General features: G+C 42.0%; 1 protein-coding gene and 1 long non-coding RNA gene across 10 annotated transcripts in view; one reads left to right on the top strand and one right to left on the bottom strand.

The window, feature by feature from the left end:
• Positions 1-15,333, bottom strand: part of LOC131808294 (uncharacterized) — a 55,269-nt gene extending 39,936 nt beyond the window's left edge. The window contains exons 1-2 of the long non-coding RNA XR_009344770.1: positions 15,254-15,333; positions 12,632-12,809 (exon numbers count right to left, since the gene is read on the bottom strand). This is a non-coding gene — a long non-coding RNA (uncharacterized LOC131808294). The remainder of the gene's footprint in view (positions 1-12,631; positions 12,810-15,253) is intronic.
• A 19-nt stretch (positions 15,334-15,352) lies between these two features.
• The window catches only part of ENTPD6 (ectonucleoside triphosphate diphosphohydrolase 6), a 43,143-nt gene continuing 31,137 nt past the window's right edge, over positions 15,353-27,358 (top strand). For 5 of the 9 annotated variants that reach the window (XM_059134256.1, XM_059134259.1, XM_059134258.1 and 2 more), the window contains exon 1: positions 15,353-15,509. The gene's annotated coding sequence lies outside the window, so the exon portion shown is untranslated. Of the gene's footprint in view, positions 15,534-27,358 lie in introns of all 9 variants that reach the window. The other 4 variants (XM_059134263.1, XM_059134262.1, XM_059134261.1 and 1 more) reach the window with 2 other exon arrangements.

The raw sequence follows: 27,358 nt of genomic DNA, 5'->3' as shown, positions 1-27,358 counted from the left end.
TGTCTTTGTTCTATCCAGCATCCTGATCATATTCTGTTTTCTTTCCCCGCTGCCTTCTTTCTCCCCTGGTTTCAGGTCTCTCCTGATTTGTTTAGTGTATATTTTTCTGAGGTCATTGTTACACTTTTAGTATTTTGTCCTCTCATTCATCTATTCTTCTCTGGACAAAATGACAAAACAGAAAAACTCACCTCAAAAAATAAAGAACAAGAGGCAGTTCTGATTGTCAGGGGCCTAATCAATAAGGACATTAGTAAGATGTCAGAACTAGAGTTCAGAATGATGATTATAAAGATATATAGCTGGGCTTGAAAGCAAGCATAGAAGATACTAGAGAATCCCCTTCTGGAGAAGTAAAAGAACTAAAATCTAATCAAGTTGAAACAAAAAAGGCTATTAATGAAGTGCAATGAAAAATAGAGGCTCTTACCGCTGGCATAAATGAGGCAGAAGAGGGCGCCTGGGTGGCTCAGTGGGTTACGCCGCTGCCTTCGGCTCAGGTCATGATCTCAGGGTCCTGGGATCGAGTCCCACATCGGGCTCTCTGCTCGGCAGGGAGCCTGCTTCCTCCTCTCTCTCTCTGCCTGCCTCTCTGCCTACTTGTGGTCTCTCTCTGTCAAATAAATAAATAAAATCTTAAAAAAAAAAAATGAGGCAGAAGAAAGATTTGTGATATGGAAGACCAAATTATAGAGAATAAGGAAGCTGGGGAAAAGAGACAAACAACTACTGGATCATGAGGGGAGAATTCAAGACATAGGTGATACCATAAGATGAAACAATATTAGAATAATTGGGATCCCAGAAGAAGAAGAAAGGGGGGGCAGAAGGTATATTGGAGCAAATTATAGCAGAAAAATTCCCTAATTTGGGAAGGAAATTGGCATCAAAATCCAGGAGGCACAGCGTACCCTCCTCAAAATCAATAAAAAATGGGTCAATACTCCATCATCTAATAATAAAACTTACAAGTCTCAGTGACAAAGAAAATATCCTGAAAGCAGCTTATGACAAGAGGTTTGTAACTTACAATGTAGAAATATTCTATTGGCAGCAGGCCTATCCACAGAGACCTGACAGGCCAGGAAGCACTGGCATGATATATTCAGAGCACTAAATGAGAAAAATACTAAGAATACTATATCCAAAAAAGATGGCAGAGAAGTAGAAGACCCTATTTCAACTGGTCCCCTAAGTGAGCTAGATATCTACCAGAACACTCTGAACACCCATGAAATCAGCCTGAGATTTAAGATTATACACTTCTGGATCTCTACAGGAGCAGAAGACATCAGTGGAGAGGTGGAGTGGGGACACTCAGACTGATATCAGAGGATAAGCAGAAGGGGGAGGGAGTCACCCAAAGTGACCCATTGGAAAGTAATACCCCAGTATGTAAGTGCCCTGTGGTTGGGGAACAGCATTAACTTGGAGTCTGGTTGATGGCACTCAAAAAGAGCAAAAGATCTTAAGGGGCAAATGGAGCAATCAGGCTGTCATGGGCATTAACCTAAGCCCACGGACCCAGGACAGCCACAGCCAGTGACCACCTGTGCCAGAGAGAGTGCGGCAGAGGCTCCAGTCTGTGGTCCCTGAGCCCCTCCCTTTGCACTGCCTCCACCACTGCTTGGCTGGGCACACTCCCGTCCACATGTGAGAGAATCTGGTGTGGGCACCAGCTGGTGCTTTGTAGGTCCACAGCCTTCTGTGCTCTGTGTGCTCTGCACAACCATGGAGTGTGAGCACTCTCCTGCCCATGCCTGAGAGAGCTTGGTATGGCTGTCAGCCAGCACTCTTTAGGACCCTGGCCTTCTGCCACCAGTGGAGGGTCTGGATGCTCCCACCCTGCACCTGGAAGAACCTGGCATGATCTCCCATCAGGATACCTCGGTGGCAGCCTTCTCCAACCTGTGCAACCAGGGATCTGAGCACACCCTGCATGGGCCTGGACCCCAGGCAGCAGTCCCATCAAAGGCAGCCACCAGAATTGGCCTCCCTGGATCAATATTGCTTGTCGTTTTAGTGGCAGAGGGTGCAGAGACAAGCGGGCACCTCAGGTGACCACTGAGACAATGGCTAGGGATGCACACCGCCTGTAGAATGTTGTGCTGTTTAGCGGAGTTTGTAGAGGAGGAGTCTATATGTTCTGGACCATCCCAGAGGAGAGCAGACTGAAGTTTCTCTCTGAGGTGGAGGTCTGGGTGCAGTTTACTTTTCACTAAACCTCCAAAAAGCTGCAAAAAGCCTCGGAAGGAAAAAAACCTCCAGAGAACAAAAGCCTGAAAAACCGGTTTCCACAGAGCCCAGCCCCTTGAAAGAGGGCAGGATGAATCAACCCAAGCAAAACCTTTCCACAGAGCCCAGCCCCTTGTAAGAGGGCAGGATGAATCAACCCAAGCAAGACTGATGGAAAAACAACATGGCAGGCCCCTTCCCCAAAAGGCAAGTCAAAAAAATGAGAGGACAACAACCACATGGTGCCCATAAATGTAAAACCCCAACATCAGGGGAAAAGAATATATTAAGTTCCCGGTATTGCCCTAAAACCTGTATATTTCATAGATATGACTTTTTTTTTTTAAATTCATTCTCATAATTCTTGTTCTTTTAATTTTTTTTAACTTACCATTACAACTAGAGGTTTAAACAACATATTCCATAATAACCTTTTAACTTGAACTTTTTCATACAAACACCTGTGTTTTTCTTTTCTTTTTTTTTTTTTTCTTCTTTATAAAAATATACATATAGGGTGCCTGGGTGGCTCAGTGGGTTAAACCTCTGCCTTTGGCTCAGGTCATGATCCTGGGGTCCTGGGATCAAACCCTGCATCAGGCTTTCTGCTCAGCAAGGAGCCTGATTCCCTGCCCTCCTCCCCCAACACCTGCCTCTCTGCCTACCTGTGATCTCTGTCTGTCAAAAAATAAATAAAATCTTAAAAAATAAAATAAATAAAAATATATACATATACATACAAACTTCAAGGTAATCCTTTTTCCCTAATCAATACTACCCCTATATGTAAATAAGTTTTAATCTCCCTTCATCTCTGGAAAGTTGAGTCCTTTAACAAAGTTATCAAAATACACCCAGAAAGAATAAAATAACCTTCTTTGTCCACATCAAGGATTTATAACCACCCTCCCATCTTCTGTCAGCATTTCTGTGTATTTGTTTTTGTTCTGGTATTATATAAATCTTATTCATGGGGTTCATTTTGGTTGGGTTCATTGTTTTGGATTTTTTTTTTTTTTGGCATTTACTTTTGTTGGTCTTTTTGTTTGTCCATTTTTGTTTATGTACCTTATAAGTCTTATTTTGGGGGCTCATTCTGGCTGGGTTTTCTCTTTTTCTTTCTTTCTCTCTTTCTCTTCTTTCTTTTTGGTGCTAACTTCTGATTGCTCCAAAACATTCCAGGGTGCACCTTGCCTGGATAGTGGTTGATATATTCAGCTATATATACCCTCAACCACTTCTCACCAAAATGACTAGGAGGAAGAACACCCAACAGAGGAAAAATTCAGAGACTGTGCCCTCTCCATCAGAACTATTGGATATAGACAGAAACAGTATTCAGAAAGGGAATTCAGGGTAAAAATTATCCAGCGAATGGCTAGGTTAGAGAAAACTATTAGTGACAACATAGAATCTCTAAGGACAGAAGTGAAAGCCCACCTGGCAGAAGTTAAAAATGCTATCAATGATATCAATCTATCTAAATACTCTAACAGCTAGGGTAACTAAGGCAGAAGATAGAATTAGTGATCTCAGGGACAAACTGATATGAAAAAGGATCAGGAGGAGGTCTGGAACAAACAGCTTAGAAGCCATGAAAACAGAATTAGGGAAATAAATGATGCCATGAAATGTTCCAACGTCAGAATTATTGGGATCCTTGAGGGTGTGGAGAAAGAGAGAAGATTAGAAGTTAGAGTTGAACAAATTCTCCATGAAAATTTTCCCAATCTGGAGAAAGGAACAAGCATTCCTGTCCTAGAGGCAAAAAGAACACCCACCATGATCAACGAATCTAGAAAGACCTCAAGACACTTCATTGTGCAACTCACAAATCATAATTTTAGACAAGCACTTCTAAGGGCAGCTAGGGGGAAGAGATTCCTTATGTACAGAGGAAGGCCTATCAGAATAAAGTCAGACCTATCCACAGGAACCTGGAAATCCAGAAAGGGCTGGCAAGACATATTCAGGGACTAAATGAGAACAACATGCAGCCAAACTTGCTAGATAAAGCCAAACTTGCTTTATCTATCAAGTTTGACATTCAAAATGGATGGAGAGATAAAGGGCTTCCAAGACCGGCAAGGTTTAAAAGAGTATGTAACCATCAAGCTGACACTACAAAAAAAAATATTAAGGGAGGCTCTATAAAAGAAGAAAGAACCCAAGAGTGACATAGAACAGAAATTTACAGAGACAATCTATAGAAGCAAGGACTTCACAGACAACATGATGTCAATAAAAACGTATCTTTTCAATAATCACTCTGAACACGAAAAGTCTAAGTGCTTCCATAAAATGGCACAGGGTTGAAGACTGGTTAAAATGACAGAACCTATCCATATGCTGTCTATGAGACATATTTGGAACCTTAATGATATATCCAGACTGAAAGTGATGGGTTGGAGAAGCATGTTTCATGCTAACAGGCCTCAAAAGAAAGCTGGGGTAGTGATTCTCATAAGAAATAAATTAGATTTTAAGCTAAAGACTATAGTCCGAGACACAGAAGGACACTACATGATTCTTCTATCCACCAAGAAGGTCTAATAATTGTAAATATTTATGTCCCCAATATGGATGCAGGCAATTACATAATCCAACTGTTAATCAAAATAGTCATACTGATATGAATACATTAATAGTAAAGGATCTTAACATGCCATTTTCAGTAATAGATCATCTAAGCAGGAAATCAATAAAGAAACAAGAGCTTCGGATGACCCATTGGATCAGATGGACCTCATAGATATATACAGAACATGCCACCTTTAAAACAACAGAATACTCATTCTTCTCGAATGCACATGGAACTTTCTCCAGAATAGTTGACATACTGGGTCACAAATCAGGGCTAGAAGAATACCAAAAGATTTAGATTATTCCCTGCATAATCTCAGACCACAATACTTTGAAACTGGAACTCAACCACAAGAAAAAGTTTGGAAGGAATTGAAACACTTGGAAGCTAAAGACAACCCTGCTTAAGAATTTTTGGATCAACCAGGAAATTAAAGAACTTAAGCATTTCATTGCAATCAGTGAGAGTGAAGACACATCGGTCCAAAACCTATGGGATACCAAAAAGGCAGTCCTAATACATAGCCATCCAAGCCTCACTCAAAAACAACAACAACAACAACAACAAAAATAAACAGAAAAAACCCCAAACAAAAACAAAAACAAAAAACCAGAATATACCAGCACTCTTTGCAACCTTAAGGAACTGGAAAATTAACAACAAATGAAGCCAACCCCATGCACAAGAAGGAAAATAATCAGGATTAGAGCAGAGATCAATGAGAGAGAGACTACAGATACAGAGGAACACATCAATGAAACTAGAAGCTGGTTCTTGTAAAGAATCAATAAGATCGATAAACCACTGCCCAAACTAATCCAAAGAAAAGAGAGAGAACCCAAATTAATAAAATTATGAATGAAAGGGGAGAGATCATGACTAACATCAAGGAAATAGAAACAAACATCAGAAATTATTATCAACAGTTAAATGTCAATGAGTTAAGCAACCTAGAAGAAATAGTTGCATTTCTGGAAACCTATAAACTTCTAAGACTGAATCAGGAAGAAATTAGGAACCCAAATAGACCAATATCTATTAATGAGATTGAAGCAGTGATCAAAACCTCCCAAAAAGCAAGAGCCCAGGACCTGATGGATTCCCTGGAGAATTCTACCAAACATCCAAAGAAGAAAGAATCACAGGTGGCACCTCCTCCTTTCTCCGTGGCTGGTCTCGGCTGCCTCTTTCTCCGTCACCTCCGCTGCAGCCCTAGTCCCTGCAGGGCGATGGGGCCCTTCACACCGGCAGCCCCTCAGTGTTGCTCCAGTGCCTTGACGAGCAGGTGGTTGAGGCAGCCCACCATGGGGCGGAGGTCATCCACGAGTCCTGCAGTGATCATGGCATTCTCTTAGATCTGATCCACCAGCAGCTGCGCCAGTTCTGGCTCACTGTCCCGCAGCTGACTGAGCTTCCTGATAATACCTATTCTCTGGAAGCTGTTTCAAAAAATAGAAACAGAAGGAAAACTCCCAGACTCTTTCCATGAAGCCAGCACTACCCTGATCCCCAAACCAGGCAAAGACCCCATCAAAATGGAGAATTTCAGACCAATATCTCTGATGAATATGGATGCCAAGATTCTCAACAAGATCCTAGCTAATAGGATCCAACAGTGCATTAAAAAGATTATCCATCATGACCAGGTGGGATTTATCCCTGGGATGCAAGAGTGGTTCAACATTCGCCAGTCAATCAATGTGATAGAGCAAATCAATAAGACAAGAGAGAAGAACCATATGGTCCTCTCAGTGGATGCAGAAAGAGCATTTGACAAGATACAGCATCCATTCCTGATTAAAACTCCTCAAAGTATGGGGATAGAGGGAACATTCCTCAACTTCATAAAATCTATCTATGAAAAACACACAGCGAATATCATCCTCAGTGGGGAAAAGCTGACAGCCTTCCCTTTGAGATCAGGAACACGACAAGGATGCCCACTCTTGCCACTGTTGTTCAATATAGTACTAGAAGTCCTAGCAACGGCAATCAGACAACAAAAAGAAATAAAAGGTATTCAAATGGTCAATGAATAAGTCAAACTCTCTTTGCAGATGACATGATACTTTATATGGAAGACCCAAAAGACTCCACCCCCAAACTACTAGAACTCATACAGCAATTCAGTAATGTGGCAGGATACAAAATCAATGCTCAGAAATCAGTTGCTTTCTTACACGCTAACAATGAAAATATAGAAAGGGAAATTAGAGGGGCGCCTGGGTGGCTCAGTGGGTTAAGCCGCTGCCTTCGGCTCAGGTCATGATCTCGGGGTCCTGGGATCGAGTCCCGCATCGGGCTCTCTGCTCAGCAGGAGCCTGCTTCCTCCTCTCTCTCTCTCTGCCTGCCTCTCTGCCTACTTGTGATCTCTCTCTGTCAAATAAATAAATAAAATCTTTAAAAAAAAAAAAAAAAAAAAAAAGAAAGGGAAATTAGAGAATTGATTCCATTTACTCTAGCACCAAGAACCACAAGGTACCTTTGGATAACCAAAGAGATAAAGGATCTGTACTCGAGGAACTACAGAACACTCATGTCATTTGGTCTTCTATATCGCTAATTCTTTCTTCTGCCTCATTTATCCTAGCAGTGAGAGCCTCCATTTTTTATTGCACCTCATTAATAGCTTTTTTGATTTCAACTTGGTTAGATTTTAGTTCTTTTATTTCTCCAGAAAGGGCTTTTATATCTCTCGAGAAGGTTTCTCTAATATCTTCCATGCCTTTTTCGAGCCCGGCTAGAACCTTGAGAATTGTCATTCTGAACTCTAGATCTGACATATTACCAATGTCTGTATTGATTAGGTCCCTAGCCTTTGGTACTGCCTCTTGTCCTTTTTTTTGTGGTGAATTTTTCCACCTTGTCATTTTGTCCAGATAAGAGTATATGAAGGAGCAAGTAAAATACTAAAAGGGTGGCAACAACCCCAGGAAAATATGCTTTAATCAAATCAAAAGAGATCCCAAATCATGAGGGGGGAGAAAGGGGAAAAAAGAGGTTCAAAAAGAAAGAAAGAAAAAAAAAAAAGAAAAAAGAATTTAAAAAAGAAAATGAATAAAGAAAAGTATAAAAAAGAAAAATATATACATATATTAAACTAGTTAAAAAACATTAAAAAAGAAAAGGGTAAAAGTTAAAGAAAATTAGCAGAAGAGAAAAAGAATGAAAAATAAAAAAATTAAATTAACTGCAACACTAAAAAATCACAGGAAGAAAGCCATGAGTTCTGTGCTTTGCTTTCTCCTCCTCTGGAATTCTGCTGCTCTCCTTGGTATTGAAACCACACTCCTTGGTAGGTGAACTTGGTCTTGGCTGGATTTCTTGTTGATCTTCTGGGGGAGGGGCCTGTTGTAGTGATTCTCAAGTGTCTTTGCCCCAGGCGGAATTGCACCGCCCTTACCAGGGGCCGGGGTGAGTAATCCGCTCAAGTTTACTTTCAGGAGCTTTTGTTCCCTGAGCGCTTTCCGTAGAGTTCCGGAGGACGGGTATACAAATGGCGGCCTCCTGGTCTCCGGCCCGGAGGAGCCGAGAGCCCGGGGCCCCACTCCTCAGTGCGCACTCAGAGAACAGCGCCCAGTTACTCCTGTCTGCCTGACCTCCGGCCGCGCTCCAAGCTCACCGAGCCTGTGACTGGTTCAAGGTAACACCGAGCTGTGATCTTACTGTCGGCTCTGTCTCTGTAGCCGGTTTTCCCATTCCAGTACCTGCAAGCTCTGCGACACTCAGACACCCCCGATCCTTCTGTCACCCTGCGGGACCTGAGGCCATGCTGACTCTGTGGGCTTCGCCCCGGTTTAGCCTCTGAAGTGATGTCCCTCAGCGGAACAGACTTTTAAAAGTCCTGATTTTGTGATCCGTTGCTCTGCCGCTTGCCGGGAGCTGGCCCCTCCCCCCGGGTCTACCTTCCCATCGCTTTGGATTCACTTCTCCGCCAGTCCTACCTTTCAGAAAGTGCTTGTTTTTCTATTTCTAGAATTGCTGTTCTTCTTCTCTTTGATCTGCCGATGGATTTGCAGGTGTTTGCAATCTTTAGATAAGCTATCTAGCTGATCTTCTGCTAGCTGAAGTAGTCTCAGCCTGCTACTTCTCCGCCATCTTGACTTTCATTTTTCTACAGAACACTCATGAAAGAAATTGAAGAAGACACAAAAAGATGAAAAGCATTCCATGCTCATGGATCAGAAGAATAAACATTGTTAAAATGTCTATACTGCCTAGAGCAATCTATACTTTCAATGCCATCCTGATCAAAATTTCACCAGAATTTTTCATAGGTCTGGAACAAACAATCCTAAAATTTGTATGGAACCAGAAGGGACCCCGAATTGCCAGGAAAATGTTGAGAAAGAAAAACAAAACTGGTGGCATCACATTGCCTGATTTCAAGCTTTACTGCAAAGCTGTGATCACCAAGACAGCATGGTACTGGCACAAGAACAGACACATAGACCAGTGGCACAGAGTAGAGAGCCCAGATATGGAGCACAACTCTATGGTCAAATAATCTTTGACAATGCAGGAAAAAATTACCAGTGGAAAAAAGACAGTCTATTTCTTTTAATCTCAGAAAACAAACTGAGGGTTGTGGGGGGGAAGGGGACAGGGAGAGGGTGGTGGGGTTATGGACATTGGGTAGGGTATATGCTATGGTGAGTGCTGTGAAGTGTATAAGCCTGACGATTTACAGACCTGTACCCCTACCCCTGGAGCTAATAATACATTATTTGTTAAAAAAAATTTTTTTAAGATAGTCTCTTCATAAATGGTATAGGGAAAATTGGGCAGCTATGTATAGAAAAATGAAACTTGACCATTCTCTTACACCATACACAAAGATAAACTCAAAATGGACAAAAGACCTCAACGTGAGGCAGGAATCTGTCGAAATCTTGCAGGAAAACATAGGGAGTAACATCTTCCACATTGCCCACAGCAACTTCTTTCAAGATATGTCTCCAAAGGCAAAGGAAACAAAAGTGAAAATGAACTTTTCGGATTTTGTTAAGATCAAAAGCTTCTGCACAGCAAAGGAAACAGTTAAGAAAACAAAGAGGCAACCCACGGAATGGGAGAAGATATTAGCAAATGACATTACAGACAAAGGGCTGATATCCAAGATCTATAAAGAACTCCTCAAACTTAACACTCAAAAAACAGATAATCATGTCAAAAAAAAATGGGCAGAAGACATGAACAGATAGTTCTCCAAAGAGGACATACAAATGGCTAACAGACACATGAAAAAATGTTCATCATCATTAGCCATCAGGGAGGTTGGCCACATTAAGATACCACCTTACACCAGTTAGAATGGCCAAAATTAACAAGACAGTAAACAACAAATGTTGGGGGGGATGTGGAGAAAGGGGAACCCTTTTACACTGTTGGGGGGAATGCAAGTTGGTGTAGCCACTTTGGAAAAGAGTGTGGAGATTCCTTAAGAAATTAAAAATAGAGCTACCCTATGACCCTGCAGTTGCACTACTGGATATTTACCCCAAAGATACAGATGTAGTGAAAAGATGGGCCATCTGTACCCCAGTGTTCATAGCAGCAATGGCTACAGTCACCAAACTGTGGAAAGAGCTGAGACACCCTTCAACAGATGGAGGGATAAACAAGATGTGGTCCATATATATAATGAAATATTACTCAGCCATCAGAAAGGATGAATACCCAACTTTTGCATCAGCATGGATAGGACTAGTTAATTATCAGATGGTTTCACTTATTGGGGGAACATAAGGAATGACATGGAGGACATTGGGTGAAGGAAGGGAAAAATCAAGGAGGAGAATCAGAGGGGGAGATGAACCATGAGAGACCCATGGCTCCAAGAAACAAACTGAGGGTTTTAGATGGAAGAAGTTGGGGGGAGCTGGTGATGGGTATTAAGGAGGGCACATATTGCATGAATAACTGGGTGGAGGATAAAAACAATGAATCATGGAACACTATATCAAAAAGTAATGATGCGCTATATGGTAACTAACATAACTTAACAAAAAAAAAAAAAAAAAAGAAAACAAAGGAAACAAAATTAGTATCTTGAAGAGATATCTATACTCCCATGTTCATTACAACGTTATTCTCAGTAGCAAACATGGAAACAACCTAAGGGTCCATCAATGGATGAATGGATACAATGGATACAATGCCATGAGAAAGGAGATCCTGCCATTTTGAAAAAGGATCTCCACTCAGCAGGGAATCTGCTGTCCTCTCCCTCACCCCCCCACCCAGGCTAGTGCACTCAAGCAAACTCACTTGCTCACTCTCTCTCAAATAAATAAATAAAATCTTTTTTAAAAAATTCTACCTCTGAAACTAGTTTTTAAAATGTGTTTTCTATTGGGAATCAGGAGTGATTCAACATCAAAACTCAACTTCCCACATTTACAAAATAATGGAGAAACTCAGATGATTGCCTTAATAGATTAATAAAATATACAAAATAAAATTCAACATCCTGTAATGATTTTTTAAAACTATTAAACTGCATTAAAAGCTCTTAAAAGAAAGTTTTCTTAATCAGATGAGGTGCACATTAATATTTAATGATTAAAAAGTTAAGGGACTCCATGGAAGGGAAAATAGCAAATATGCAGCTGCTCAAGGTGTTAAACAGAACAATCTTCCACATTAGTCCGTCTGATAGTTAACCCAATCACCCAGAACACTACTTACTCTTGTTATAGCCACATTTATTGGGGTCCCAACTAGATTATCACTATGGTGCAGGTGGCCTCTGTTGACCATATATCAGAAAGTCAAAGGAGACCTTGTAATGGCCAATGTGGCAGGCAGAAATAATAATAGCCAACCTCCTCTGGGCAAGAGGAAGTTTTCCCTCACATTTTTCATGTGTGTACTTTTGGAAAATGGAGGGCTAGCCATGAATGCAGAGGATGTGACTTTTCTGGAGAGTTAAGAAAGAAAAATTTGAATGGGAAAGCAGCAATTTGTGGTTATACTTTCCAGAGAATCAGAAGTGACTAAGATACTTTGTTATCAAAATGACCTGTGAGCAATGGGTGTCTTAGAAAAAAATCTCCCCAAAACAAATGCTAAAAAGGGAGTGTAAGTAGTTGGGCAGCCTAGATGGCTCAGTCAGTTAAGCATGTGCCTTTAGATCAGGTCATGATCTCAGGATTCTGGGATGGAGCCCCCTGTTGGGCTCCCTGCTCAGTGGGGAGTCTGCTTCCCCCCTCTGGCTCTCTGCCACTCATGCTCTCTATCTCACTTTCCCTCTGTCTCTCTCTAATAAAATAAAATCTTAAATAAAAAAGGAGTGTGTGACCCCAAGAAACTCTAATAGAGTGGGAAAGACAGGGACAGGGAGTAAGCCAGTATGGGTCATTGCTCTGGGCAACTGGGGCTCAATTACACTGTATACCTTGCCAGAGTGCTGTTCTACTTGAGGTGCAAGGGAGGGAGAGGTAAATGATCCAGGGTATTCACACCTGTCATTGCCTTAGCCAATGGAAGCATTAGCTCCCTGGTGCTTTGTTGTCCGGCATGCTTGCGCCAAAAGAAAGGTGTCATGGGGAGAATCATTGGTGATTGAAATGGGAAGGATATGGGGCAGGGAGGGTGCTGGTACATTCTGATACCAGGGCAGTGTGGAGTCCATGTGTTTCTGTTTCATGTAGTAGATCTGCAGATGTCCCCCTGGACTGATGTGAGTAGGTAGATAAATCTGAGCAAGCATCTGCACAAAATAATGGGTTTCTGCCACTCTGTCCATAGTTACACTGGGTAAACTGAGGCAATTTAGTAACTCATTTACCTCTTCTAAAACTTCCTTACCTCCCAAAGGTAGGGCCAGTCATACCTCCCTGCTGTCAGAGCACTTGCACACATTGTCTGCCATCCCATATTGTTGGTATCTGTCCCATTTCCTGTATGTCCAGAACAGGTGCCACTTGGCTTCCATCATCTTTCACCCGAAGGACTGAGCTGCTGCTTCTTGGCTGAACAGTGAAAACTGCCAAAGCACTACAATTAATCTATGCATTCCTTCAACAAGTACTTATTGAGCATTGCTTTGGTTTGGGTTTCCCCAAAGGCACTCTGGACAAGAGCTTAGATCTAAGTAGTTTATTTGGGAAAGGGGGCCAAGGAAGAAGAAAAAGTCAACCCAAGGGGCTGGACATGACTGAGCTGGTTACCACTGTGGGAAACTCAGGCTCAATCCAACTCTCATGAAGCGTGGGAGGCTGAAGCATTCAAACCCAATTAGTTAAGGGTTAACTTCCCTGAACTTCCAGATTATTCCTGCTCCCAGGGCTACCAGAGAAAGTTCTAAGGTAAGCTCTACAGCGGACAGCAAAGATCTACTTGAGGTGGCAGCATTCATGGGAACTCTCCTCCGCCACTGGAGAGCTGAAGTCAGAAGTGGACTGAGGAAATAAGGTATAACAGTGTCTGCTACAGGTACCTACCACATGCCAGGGAGGATGCTAGGTGCTACCCATGCAACAACCATCAGGACAAACCACTTCCTCACTTCCATGGAATTCACCTTTCAGTAAGGTATAAGGAATATACCAATGTACAAATGAGCAAATAAATAATGATGGGTTTGAAAAGTACTATTAAGTAAATTTTAAAAAAAGATTATCGGGGGAGGGGGACAGAACCACTCTAGATAAAATGTTTTCATGACATTTGAGTTGAGTCTTAAAGGAGGAGAAAGAATCTATGTCTCAGTCCATTGGGACTCCTATATGACTAAAATATCATACACTGGGTGGTTTATAAATAGCAAACACGTATTTCCCACTGTTCTGGGGCATGGAAAGTTAAGATAAAGGCACTGGCAGATCTGGTTTCTAAGGGCTGGCTTCCTCAGAGGGCTGCCTTTTGGCTGTAACTGCACATTACAGAAGGAGTAAGGGAATTCTCTGGAATCTCTTTTATAAAGACATTAATCACATTCATCTCCCAAAGACCCTAATACTATCACCTTCAAGGTTTATGATATGAACATATAAATTTGGGGAGTATATAAATATTCATACCATAGCAGTTTACTAAGCAAAGACCTGGGGTAAGAGCTTTCCAAGCAGTGAATGGCATATACAAAAGCCCATGTCAGTGAAATTGACAAATTCTAGAAACTCTAGGAGTGAAATATGGTAAAGGTGATGTTATGGGTAAGGTGGACAGAACCAAGGTCATCACAGTTTCATGAACAGAAATTTCAAAATATTAGAATAAATGTAAATTTAAACTGTATGTGAGATAGAATTTTTCAAACAGTGGGTTGGCACAGATACAAAGGTTTGTAATGGTTCCACTGGGGAAAAGTGGGGAAACCCACACTCCCATATATTATTGTGGGTATGTAAGTACAATGTCTGCAATTTAGCCACATGTATCTTAATATTTAAAAGAAAAAGGGGAAGGAGGACATAGTCTTTACCATAGCAATTCTAAGAATTTTTCCTATAGATATACCCACATGTGCACACAAAAATAGTCCTCTAGGATCCTTGTAGCATTACTCATGACAGCAAGCACCTGGAACAAGGGACCATACATGCTAACTGTTGTGTAACCAAGTCTTAGCAATTTGACCTGGTGAGTAAGGGCAGAGCCCAAGCAGGTGCTCATGGTGATGACATGCCCCATGCCAACTCCTGGTCTATGTATGTTGTCCCTATGTCCTGTCTGGTTAGCACTGACTCACTTTCAAAAGTGCCACCATCTTGACCACAGACCTAAGAGCACCGTGTGCTTCTGGAATCCACTAAGGGCCCTCCCAGGGTCTCCCCCTTCCCCTGCCCCACACCACCTCGAGATGGGGGGGGGGGGGCGGTTCTGAACCAGCTCCAGAGGAGGCACACACTCGGCTCCTTGGCCAGATGCTGTCACATGGGCAGCCCAGCTGCCAGGGAAGCTAGGAAGGCAGCTCCAGCACTGGGTTGAGCAAAAAGGGACTGACTGAGCAGACATCTGGCTGACCCTTCCACCATGATCCTTAAATAAACCGGGAGCCTGCGTGGATGCCTAAATAAACTCATGAGCTCCAGCCAACCTTGGCAGCACCTGGGAAGTTAGGAAAATGGGGGTCAAGAACAGGAGAGATTCATCGCACTGCCTGTCCTGTTGTAGTTGCATTTTCTATCTTGTATGACCTTCAAAAGAGAAGGCTGGGGTGGGGGACGTGGCTTTAGGTGTGGAGGGACCCAAGGAAAATTCTAAACTTCCTCAGGCTGGTCAAGGTCAAGATTGTGAGGTTAGGGCGGTAACTCCTTGGCCAGCACCACAGCCTGCCCTGCCGCCCAGAGGAACCCCTGCGAGCTGGGACAGCAGCCGAATCCGGCCGGCGAGGGCCCGACTGGCGCTCTGGAGGCCAGACGGGCCAAGATCCTGGCCAGGGCTGACAGTAGGCAAACCTATTCTGAAGGGAACCGTAACACTTACCCGCCAGAACACGCGCCCGCGTCTGCGCAGCGGGGTCCACCCCGCCCCGCCGGTCCGCCGCGCCTGCGCGCTGGGCCCCCAACGGCCCGCTCCGCCCAGCCGGTGACGCGACGAGCACGTGGGCGGGACTCCTGCTCCCGGGATCCTAGGGATCGCGGCTTGTAGGCGGAGGCCCGGGTAATGCCGGCCGGGAGCGAGAGCTAGGAAGCTTACTCTGGCGCCCGCGCGCTCGCGGGAAAAAGAACCTCCCTCGGTGGTAAGGCAGAGGGGACCCTGCCGGGTAAGGGCGGTCCGGGGGCGCGTGTGGGGCTGGCGGAATCCGCAGGGCCCGAGCAGCTGCACGTGGGCAGCCCGGTGTACTGCGCGCAGGAGGGGGCCTGAGTGGAAGAGGGTCGGGGTCTTGGGGATCTAGACCCGCACACCTGTCAGCTCCTTGGTCTCTAGCAGCGGCTCCAGCAGGCGGACTCAGGGTCATTCGCACGCGGGTCTTCCCTCTTGCTGCCTTCCTGTCCTGGCTCCATTAGTCCTTCCAGAACTCTGGGTTCGGCTGACCTGTGAGGGAAGCGATCCGCGTTCTGGTTACTGGATGGGCCAGACAGCAAGGGTCTCTACCCAGAGGAAGCCTGGAGCTGTTGCATTCATTCATTCAGCGTTTGCCGACCCGCTTCCCAGCTCCACGCCAGCTGCAGGAGATCCAACAGGGGAAGGACTGGCGAGGCCCCCTTCCCTCCTGGGCCTCACAGCCCAGTTGGAAAGCCCAGGTAACAGGCAAGACCATGCCATTCTGAGACTACCGCAGATGGGAGGACAGTAAATTCTGACATTGCTCTGGTGACCAGAAGAGCTCAAGGTGGTTCTGCCTGAGCTGAGGCATGAGCGAACAGTGCTCCAGACTACCAGAAAGAGAGAGAAAGAGAAAGACACCCTGAGGTGGATGGAGCTGGACACCAGGCTCGACTCCCTTCAGTGGAAATTCTCGAGTCAGGAAAATGAAAGAGGAGGGAGAGATGGACAGGGACCATGGAGGAAGGAAGGGTGGCTGTATCTTAAGTTCAGCTCGGAGCCATAGAATGTTTTTTTGTTTTTTGTTTTTTGTTTTTTTCATAGAATGGTTTTAAGGGTTGAGGGAAAGCCTGACTTGTTTTTGTTGATTTTTATGATGAGCACAGCTCTCCATATCCCAGGTGTCCTTCCAACAGAATCAGCCACCCAGAAGTGTCTGGGTAGCTTCCAGGGTCATGCATACCAAGCCATACATTGTACATCCTTAAGATCCTGTGGTGGTCCTAGCCCATAGTCCTCCACCCCCCCAGTGTGGGAATCTGAAACTCTAGAAGGGAGGTTCTTGGGGATAGGTAGATAGCAACTGTGATTACAAGGGCTTTCTGACCCACTGTGCAAGAGCCATGATGGGTGGGGAATTCGGTTTTGTCTGGGGAGGTTCTCCTGTTGGTGTTACCAATAGGATAACAAGGTTCGTGGGTGTGGGGTAGTGGGGGGCATAGTAGTATAAATCCAGAAATTGTTTTCTGTACCCCCCATTTCTTCCCTTGTAAGCATCAATTGGCAAGTATGTCTCTCTCCCTTGTGGAACCTGATATGAAAAATCAGAGAGGTGGAGAACCTTGTAAAGAGATCTGGAAGAGCTTCCCCACCCACTGTGTCTTGTGGAAAGGAAACAACCGGTGGTGTTAACAGGGCTGACTCCTGTATGTATACTTTTTTTCAGAAAAGGAGAAAGAATTCAGTTTAAACCTCCAGGAGAACAAGTAGTGGTTTGTTAATGTCGTTTAAGTTTGGATAGGTTTTTAGCATATGTGGAAGTCATTTGCACATATGGCTCTTTTGTGTACTTTAAAGGAAAACCTTGAAGAAACTGGCTAACAGATTGTGTGGCCACTGATCCATATCAGATAAAGCTTATATTTCCAAGAGCTCGCCTGCCTTCCCCAGCTCCTAGAAAGCTAGCTGAGGGATGGGGCAGGCACCTGCCTCCGGCACCACTGTTCCACAACCAAATTCTCTCTGACCCCGACCTCCATTTGACAAAGGGTAGCCCCCGATAGGAGCCAGATGAGTACAAGTTTGCTGAGCCAAACCTGTTTGCCTTTGTGCACCTTTCATCATGCCCCACCCTACTCCCAGCCCACTTCTTATTCCCCACCTGGCTTACCCTTCCTTATGGCCTTGTTCTAGACTCTCTCTCTCTTATAAAGGACAAAACTAAAGCTGGGTCGTTTTCTTGAGCAGACCTCTAGGAAGAACCTGATTGACACATTACACTATGGTGTTAGTGGTCCCCATGAAAATGCAGTTTGCTCCTCTGGAAATTGTCTTACAGTGCTTGGTATTACTGAACACCTTAACCCAACGGAGTGAAGCTGGCTTTTAGGTTTGCACCTCCAAGACATGGAGGTGCCTGTGGGCCAGGCTGTTCCAAGCTCTGTGCTCCCTTAAATGTTTTCTGTTTGGACTCTGTTTATGTTGGGCTGAGCTTGGTGTGTAACTGTAATGATATGCATGTAATTTCATGTGATATTTTTTGGTTGTCTAAAGTAGAGTCTTAATAGGGAAAGTGATTTGGAGACAGAAGCCACAAAGTCTTGTCTGTGCCTCACCACATGATTCCAGGCATATATGGAAATAAGTTGTCGTCTGTTGTATGGTGTAAGTATTGGCTTTGTGGTTCTCTCAACAGGATATAGCATATGTAAAGGGTATTTTTTTAGTGGGTAATTAAGTTTATTTATTTATTTTAAAAGATTTCATTTTTTTATTTATTAGAGACAGAGCATGAGAGGGGAAAAGGTCAGAGGGAGAAACCGACTCCCCGTGGAACTGGGAGCCCGATGCGGGGCGTGATCCCAGGACTCTGGGATCATGACCTGAGCCCAGTTGCTTAACCAACTGAGCACCCAGGGGCCATGGGTAGACAAGTTTAATAAAGAGCAACCTTTACCTCAAAATCTGTTGTACCACCACCATGATCAGATTAATCTGATCATGTAGGTCATGGTTCTTAGACTAACAAAGGGCATAATAAAAGTTGATTATGTGAAAGGGTCTTATACCGGTGCTGCACTGGCCCACTGGCAGAGAGGAACAGGAGAGCAAGGGGAAAAAAAAGAAGAAAAAAGAAAAAGAAGGAAAAAAAGAAGAAGAAGAAGAAGGATCTTTTAAAACAGTGTCAGATTATAAGATGTATTACTTTTATTATTAGTATTACTTTTGTGTCCTTATTGTTCATCCTTAGAAATAGTTGCTTTAGAACATTGTCCAAAAATACTTTTTGTTTAATGATTTCTTAGCAATGGAAAACTCTGGGTTACAGTAACCTAATGAAAGGAGGCCTGTGAGAAGTTTAGTTGTAGGGTGAGTGCTGGCTGCCTGGGAACAGGCATTCCCCAGGTCACATTTCAGCCTCTGCTCATTCCTGGGTCTTCTTTTTCTCATTGATGTCGTCACTCCTGATCTTAGCTAACATCCTCTTGATGCAGATTATTCCCTATGTCCCAACCCCAAACCTGCTGTCTCACAAGGGTCAGTTCCATTTCTGACCAATGTCCTGCTGTCATTTCAGATTTAACATATTGAAAACCTGGTCACAATTGTCTCCTGCCCAAATAGCCCCTTCCTAAATGGCCTACTTGTGTTGGTGGCCATCATCTGGGTCCTGAAGCACTGTTGATGGCTCCATCAGCTAGACTCTCAGATAGCCTTCTTCACCAGCAAGTATTGACTGAATGGCTACTGGGCTCTGGCCTTGTTTTGGGGTTGGAAGACCCAGGACAAGTGGGCTGGTCCCTGTTTCTAGAGAGGCACTCTAACCTGGGGAAAGAAAGGCGAAATGAACAACTCCACATACTGTTTACTCAGGGACACTGAAAAGCCGAAGAGAGAAGCCTCTAGCTGCCAAGGTTCAGAGTGGCAGTAAACATCTTGGGTAGATTTTGTAGGAGTATGGAGAAAGGACCAAAGGAACAAGATTAAAAAAAAAAAAAAAGAAAGAATCACATTAGGACATGACCTGCTGCTGTTGTTGAGAGAGTGAGGTAAGGCAGAATTGAAACTTTAAACGTTTGATGCAATAAGCAGGCCCAGCCCTCTTCCTTCTCCCTCCACCACTGCCTTTAGTCCTGTGCCCACAGAACTCATTTTTGTTACCTGTTTGGCCTCAGAGCCATTAAAGGATTTTTGTTCTTGTGGAAAATATATATAACATAAAATTTACCTTTTCAGCGATTTTAAGTTTACAGTTAGTGGCATTCATTACATTCACATTGTTGTGCCCATCATAGCTATTCATCTCCAGAACTTTTTCATCATTTCAAACTGAGTCTATGCACTCATTCAGCATTCCCTGCCCTACGCTAACCCCTGGAACCACTATTCTACACTCTGTCTCTGAATTTGACTACTCTAGATAATTGATGTAAGTGGACTGTTAGTTCAGTTGTGACTGACTTATTTCATTTAGCATTGTGTCTTCAAGGTTCCATGTTGTAGCATGTGTCAGTTTCCTTCCTTTTTAAGGCGGAATAATAATCCATTTTGTATGTACACTACATTTTCTTTATCCATTCTTTATCCAACTACATTTCTTTATCCAAAATCAGTGGATTTTGGAGCTGTTTCCATCTCTTGGCTATTGTGAATAATGTGGCAGTGAACATGGGTATGCAAGTTCTCTCTTCAAGACCCTGCTTTCAATTCTTTTTCTGATATATACCCAGAAATAAGATTGCTGGATCTATATGGTGATTCTATTTTTAGTTTTTGAGGAACATCTGTACTATTCTCCATAGTGGTTCAACCATTTTATAATCCCACAGAGGGGGATATCTAGGTGTCTCAGTCAGTTAAGCATCTGCCATGGGCTCAGATCATGATCCCAGAGTCCTGGGATCGAGCCTGGCTTTGGGCTCCTTGCTCAGCAGGAAGCCCGTTTCTCCCTCTCCCTGCCACTCCCTTTCTCTCACTGCTTATATGCACACACTCTCTGTCAAATAAAATCTTTAAAAAATATATATAATCCCACAGAGGTTCTAATTTCTCCATCCCTTTTCCAACACTTTAGTGGCTATCCTAATGGGTGTGAAATGATACGTCATTGTGGTTTTGCGTATCTAATGATTAGTGCTGTTGAGCATCTTTTCATATGCTTGTTCGTCATTTATGTATCTTTTTTTTTAAGATTTTATTTATTTATTTATTTGAGAGAGAGAGAGAGATCACAAGTAGGCAGAGAGGCCAGGCAGAGAGAGAAAAGGGGAAGCAGGCTCCCCGCTGAGCAGAGAGCCCGATATGGGGCTCAATCCCAGGACCCTGGGATCATGACCCGAGCCGAAGGCAGAGGCTTTAACCTACTGAGCCACCCAGGTGCTCCAGTCATTTATGTATCTTTAAAGAGGTGTGTATCCGGATGCTTTGCATGCATTTATGCTATGAATTAAGTTCAGTTTTTTTGTTGTCGAGTTCTAGTTCTCTGTATTCCAGATATTAATCTCTGAGCAGATATGATTTGCAAATATGTCTTCCTATCCTGTGGGTTGCCTTTTCTCTCTGTGGTTAGTGTCTATTGATGCATAGTTTTTTTTGTTTTTTTGTTTTTTTTTAAGATTTTATTTATTCATTTGAAAGGCAGAGATTACAAGTAGGCGGAGAGGCAGGCAGAGAGAGAGAGGAGGAAGCAGACTCCCCGCTGAGCAGAGAGCCCGATGCGGGGCTCGATCCCAGGACTCTGAGACCATGACCTGAGCCGAAGGCAGAGGCTTTAACCCACTGAGCCACCCAGGCGCCCCAATGCATAGTTTTTTTTAATTGTCACATTTGTCTTTTTGCTTTTGCTCTCCTGTTTTTGCTTCTGGTACTTTTCCAAGAAATCATCGCCAAATTCAACGTTACAAAGCTTTTCTACTATATTTTCTTCTAGGAGTTTATATAGTTTTAGGTTTTATACTTAGGTCTTCAATCCATTTTGGGTTAATTTCTGCATATGCTGTAAGGTAAGGATCCAACTTCAGTCCTTTTTAGGTGGATATCCAGTTTTGCCAGTACCGTTTGTTAAGGAGACTGTCCTTTCCCCTATTAATGGTCTTGGTACCCTTGTCAAAGATCATTTTATCATATATGTGAAGGTTTATTTCTGGGGTTTCTGTTCTGTTCCATTTGTTTTTGTGTCTGTCTTTCTACCACTACCACAAGTTGTTGATTAGTGTGGCTTTATAGTTTTATAGTTTTGAAATCAGGAAGTATTAGGCTTCCAACTTTGTTCTTTTTCAGAATTGTTTTGTGATTTGGGGTCCCTTGAGATTCCTTGTATCTCCTATGAATGTTAGAATTTTTTTCCCTGTCTCTACAAAAAAAAAAAAAAAAAAAGCCATTTGGATTTTTATAGGGATTGAATTGAATCTGTGGACCACTATAGCTAGTATTGATACCTTTATCAATATTAAGTCTTCCCATCCATGAATGCAGGATATCTATTTGACTCTTAATTTTCTTTCAGCTATGTTTTGTTTTGTAGTGTTCAGGGTACAAGGCTTTCACTTCCTTGGTTAACTTTATTTTTAAGTATTTTATTCTTTTTGATGCTATTGTAAATAGAATTGTTTTCTTCCTTTTCAAATTGTTCATTATAATGGATAGAAACAATTGATTTTTGTGTGTTGATATTATGTACTGTTGAAATTATTAGTTCTTAACAGTTACTTTCCTTCCTTGTGGAATCTTTAGGGCTTTCTACATATAAGATCATTTAATCTATGAACAGATAGTTTTACTTCTTCCTTCTCAATTTGGATGGCTTTTAATTTTTTTCTTTCCTAATTGACCTGGCTAGAACTTCCAGTACTATGTTGAAGGGAAACATTGAAAACAGACATTCTTTCTTGGTCCTGATTTTAAAGTAAAAGAGTTTTCAGTCTTTCACCACTGAGTCATGTTAGCTGTTGGATTTTCATATATGGCCTTTATTATGTTGAGGTAGTTTCCTCCTATTCCTATTTATTGGTTATGTTCATTATGGAAAGGTATCAGGTTTTATTAAATGCTTTTTCTGCATCAATTGAGATGATCATACTGATTTTCCCCTTTATTCTGGGTGTTTTTTTAAGACTTTGTTTTTACTTACTTATTTGAGAGAGAGAGAGAGTGTGTGTGTGAGAGAGAGAGAGAGAGTGGGAGAGAGAGAGAGAGAGAGAAAGAGCTGGAGAAGAAGCAGAGGGAGACAGACAGGCAGATTCTGTGCTCAGCACAGAGTCCAATGGGCCAGATCTCATGACTGCAAGATCATGACCTGAGCTGAAATCAAAAGTTGGATACTTAACCAACTGAGCCACTGAGGCGCCCACCCCCCTTTATTCTGTTAATATGATATATTTGCCTTGATGGATTTTCAAATCTTGAACCATCCTTGTATTCCAGGAATAAATCCCACTTGGTCCCTTTGCCCTGTGGCTGAATTCAGTTTGCTGCTTTTTTTTTTTTTTTGAGGATTTTTACATCACTATTCATAAAGAATGATGATCTGTATATTTTTGTAGTGTCTTTGTCTGGCTTTGGTGTTAGGGTAATGCTGGCCTCATAGAATGAGTTAAGAAGTGGTCCCTTCTCTTCATTCTTTGGGAAGATTTTGGAATTCTTCTTGAAATGTTTGGTAAAATCAGAGGTGACCAACAAATCAGTATTCATTTGGGCCAGGGCTTTTCTTTGTTGGGAGATTTTTGAATACTGATTTGGTCGCCTTACTAGTTATGTGTCTTTAGATTTTTATTTCTTCATAATTCATCTTGGTAGATTGTATGTTTCTAGGAATTTGTTTATTTCATGTAGGTTATCCAATTTATTAGTGTACAACGGTTCATAATACTCATAAGCATTTTAATTCTATAAAATCAGTAGTAATGTTTCTTCTTTCATTTCTGATTTTAGTTATAATTTGAATCTTCTCTTTTTTTTTTTTTTTTAAAGATTTTATTTATTCTTCAGAGAGAGAGGGAGAGAGAGCGAGCACAGGCAGACAGAATGGCAGGCAGAGACTAAGGGAGAAGCAGGCTCCCTGCTGAGCAAGGAGCCCAATGTGGGACTCGATCCCAGGACGCTGGGATCATGACCCGAGCCGAAGGCAGCTGCTCAACCAACTGAGCCACCCAGGCGTCCCAAATCTTCTCTCTTTATTCCTTAGTTAAAATAGCTGAAGGTTTCAGTTATGGTCATCTTTTCAAAGAACCAACTCTTAGTTTCATGGATATTTCTCTGTTGATTTTCTATCCTCTATTTATCCTGCTTTAATTTTTATTGTTTGTTTTCTTCTAGCTCTGTGCTTAATTAATTCTTTTGGGGGGCACTTGCGTGGCTCAGCATCCATCTGAGCTTAACCATCCAACTGATGGTTAAGCATCCAACTCTTGATTTCTACTCAAGTCTTCATCTGAGGGTCCTAAGTTCAAGCCCTGTGTTGGACTCCATGCTGGATGTGGAGGCTACTTATAAAAAATAAATAAAAATTAAAAATGTTTAAAAATAAGTATGTGAGTGGGGGGATGGGGTAACTTAGTAATGGGCATTAAGGAGGGCCCCTGATGTGATGAGCATGGGATGTTATATGCAACTGATGAATTACTGAACACTACATTTGAAACTAATGATGTTGGCTAATTTAATTTAATTTTTTTAAAAATGTTTAAAAATAAGTAAGTTGTTCTTTTTTAGTTTCTTAAGGTATACAGTTAGGTTGTTGGTTTGCAATCTTTTCTTTTAATGTGAGCATTTACAGGTATAATTTTCCCTATTGGTACTGCTTTAACTGCATTCCATAATGTTGTATTTTCATTTTCATTTGTCACAAGATACTTTCTGATTTCCCTTTTGATTTCTTTTATGACCCATTGGTTGTTTTAAGAGTGTGGTATTTAGGGGCACCTGGGTGGCTCAGTTGGTTAAGTCTGCCTTTGGCTCAGGTCATGATCTCAGGGTCGTGGGATCAAGCCCTGCATTGGGCTCCCTGCTTAACAGGGGAGTCTGTTTCTCTCTTGTTCTATCTCACATAGATCCTTTCACTCTTGTTCTATCGCAAGTAAATTAAAAAAAAAAATTTTTAAAGTGTGGTGTTTAGTTTCCAGGTATTTGGGGATTTTCTAGCTTTCCTTTTCCTGTTAACTTCTAGTTTCATTCCATTGTGATCAGAATATATACTTTGTGATCTTTTAAAATATATATCCTTGATGAACAAGGATGCAAAAATTCTCACCAAAATACTACCCAGTAGGATCCAACAGTACATTAAAAGGATTATTCACCACAACTAAGAGAGATTTATTCCTGGGCTGCAAGTTTGGTTCAATATCTACAAGTCAATCAATGTGATACAATACATTAATAAAGAACAAGTACCGTATGATACTGTCATTAGATGCTGAAAAGCATTTGACAAAGTACAGCATCCTTTCACGATCAAAGCTCTTCAGAGTGTAGGGATAGAAGGTACATACCTCAATATCATAAATGCCATCTATGAAAAACCCACAGTGAATATTATTTTCAATGGGGAAAAACTGAGAGCTTTTTCCCTAAGGTCAGGATCATAGCAGGGATATCCACTATCACCACTGCTATTCAACATAGTACTAGAAATCCTAGCCTCAGTAATCAGACAACAAAAAGAAATTAAACATCTGAATCAGAAAAGAAGTCAAACTTTCACTCTTTGCAGATGATATGATACTTTATTCTACATAAAACCCAAAAGACTCCACTCCAAAACTACTAGAACGCATACAGGAATTCAGTAAAGTGTCAGGATATAAAATCAATGCACAGAACTCAGTTGCATTTCTCTACACCAACAAGACAGAGAAAAGAAAGTAAGGAGTCGATCCCATTTACAAATGTATCCAAAACCATAAGACACCTAGGAATAAACCTAACCAAAGAGGCAAAGAATCTATACTCAAGAAACTGTCAAGTACTCATGAAAAAAATTGAGGAAGACACAAAGAAATGGAAAAATGTTCTGTGATCACAGACTGGAAGAACAAATATTGTGAAAATGTCTATGCTACCTAAAGCAATCTACACATTTAACACAATCCCTATCAAAATACCATCAATTTTTTTTTTTCGAAGAAATGGAGCAAATAATGCTAAAATTTATATGGAACCAGAAAAGACCCCAAATAGCCAGAGGAATGTTGAAAAAGAAAAACAAGTTGGTGGTATCACGATTCCAGACTTCAAGCCCTGTTACAAAGCTGTAATCAAAACAATATGGGGGCTCCTGGGTGGCTCAGTGGGTTGAAGCCTCTGCTTTCGGCTCAGGTCATGATCCCAGGGTCCTAGGATTGAGCCCTGCATCGGGCTTTCTGCTCAGCAGGGAGCCTGCTTCCCTTCCTCTCTCTCTCTGCCTGCCTCTCTGCCTACTTGTGATCTCTGTCTGTCAAATAAATAAATAAAATCTTAAAAAAAAAAAAAAATGAAATCTTGTCATTTGCAACAACATGGATGGAACTAGAGGGTATTGTGTTGAGTGAAATAAGTCAATCAGAGGACAGTTACCATATGATCTCTGATGTGAGGAATTTGAGAAGCAGGGCAGGGAGCTGTTGGGGGTAGGGAAGGAAAAAATGAAACAAGATGAGAGGGAGACAAACCATAAGAGACTCTTAATCTCATGAAACAGAGTTGCTGGGGAGTAGAGAGGTAGGGATAAGGTGGCTGGGTTATGGACATTGGGGAGTGAGGGCATGTGCTATGGTGAGTGCTGTGAAATGTGTAAGCCTGATGATTCACAGACCTGTACCCCTGGAGCAAATAATACATTATATGTTAATTAAAAACATACATTGAGACATGTTCTCTAGCCTGTCATTGGGGTACAGATGGCCCTTCTTTTCACTACATCTGTATCTTTGGGGTTTATACGCAGTAGTGCAATGAGCATGGAATGTTTTTCCATTTCTTTGTGTCCTCCTCAATTTCTTCCATAAGTGTTCTGTAAGTTTTCAGAGTATAAGTCCTTCTTTGGTTAGGGTTATTCCCAAGTATCTTACAGTTTTTGCTGCAATTAGAATTTGGATCAAGTTCTTAATTTCTCTTTGTTCTGTCTCATTGTTAGTCTATAGAAATGCAGCTGATTTGCTGAATTCCTGTATGAGTTATAGCAATTCTTGGTTAGAGTCTTTTGGGTTTTCCACATAGAATATCATGTCATCTGCAAAGAGTGAGAGTTTGACTTCTTTGCCGATTTGGATGTCTTTTATTTCTTTTTATTTATGATTGCTGAGGCTAGGACTTCTAGCACTATGTAGAACAACAGTAGTTGAGAGTGGGCATCACTGTCGTGTTCCTGACTTCAAGGGAAAAGCTCTCAGTTTTTCCCCATTGAGAGTGATACTCTCTGTGGGCTTTTCATAAGGGCTTTTATGATATTGAGGTATATTCCCTTTACTACTGTGGAGAGTTTTAAGAAAGGATGCTGTGTTTTGTTTTGCTTCGTTTTTTGTTTTTTAAAGATCTTATTTATTTATTTGACAGACAGAGATCACAAGTAGGCAGAGCAGCAGACAGAGAGAGAGGAAGGGAAGCAGGCTCCCTGCTGAGCATGGATCCCGATGCGATGCGGGGCTCTTTCCCAGAACCCTGAAATCATGACCTGAGCTGAAGACAGAGGCTTTAACCCACTGAGCCACCCAGGTGCCCCAGGATGCTGTATTTTATCAAATGCTTTTTCTGCATCAATTGAGAGGATTGTATGGGCCTTATCCTTTCTTTTATTGTGATGTATCTTGATTGATTTGCGGATGTTGAACCACTTTGCAGCCCAAGAATAAATCCTACTTGGTTGTGGTGAACAGTCTTTTTTTTTTTTTTTTTTTTTTTTTGAACAGTCTTCTTAATGTTTTGTTAGATCTTTTTTTAAAATAATCTTTATTATTTTTTTAAATAAACATATAATGTATTATTAGCCCCAGGGGTGCAGATCTGTGAATCGCCAGGTTTACACACTTCATAGCACTCACCATAGCCCTTATCCTCCCCAATGTCTGTAACCCCACCCACCACTCTCTCCCTGTATTATTGGATCTTAATGTATTATTGGATCCTATT

Source organism: Mustela lutreola, chromosome 9, assembly GCF_030435805.1.
Source record: "Mustela lutreola isolate mMusLut2 chromosome 9, mMusLut2.pri, whole genome shotgun sequence".
In the NCBI taxonomy this organism is placed as follows: Eukaryota; Metazoa; Chordata; class Mammalia; order Carnivora; family Mustelidae; genus Mustela; species Mustela lutreola.
This window is presented reverse-complemented; position numbering and strand designations above follow the sequence as displayed.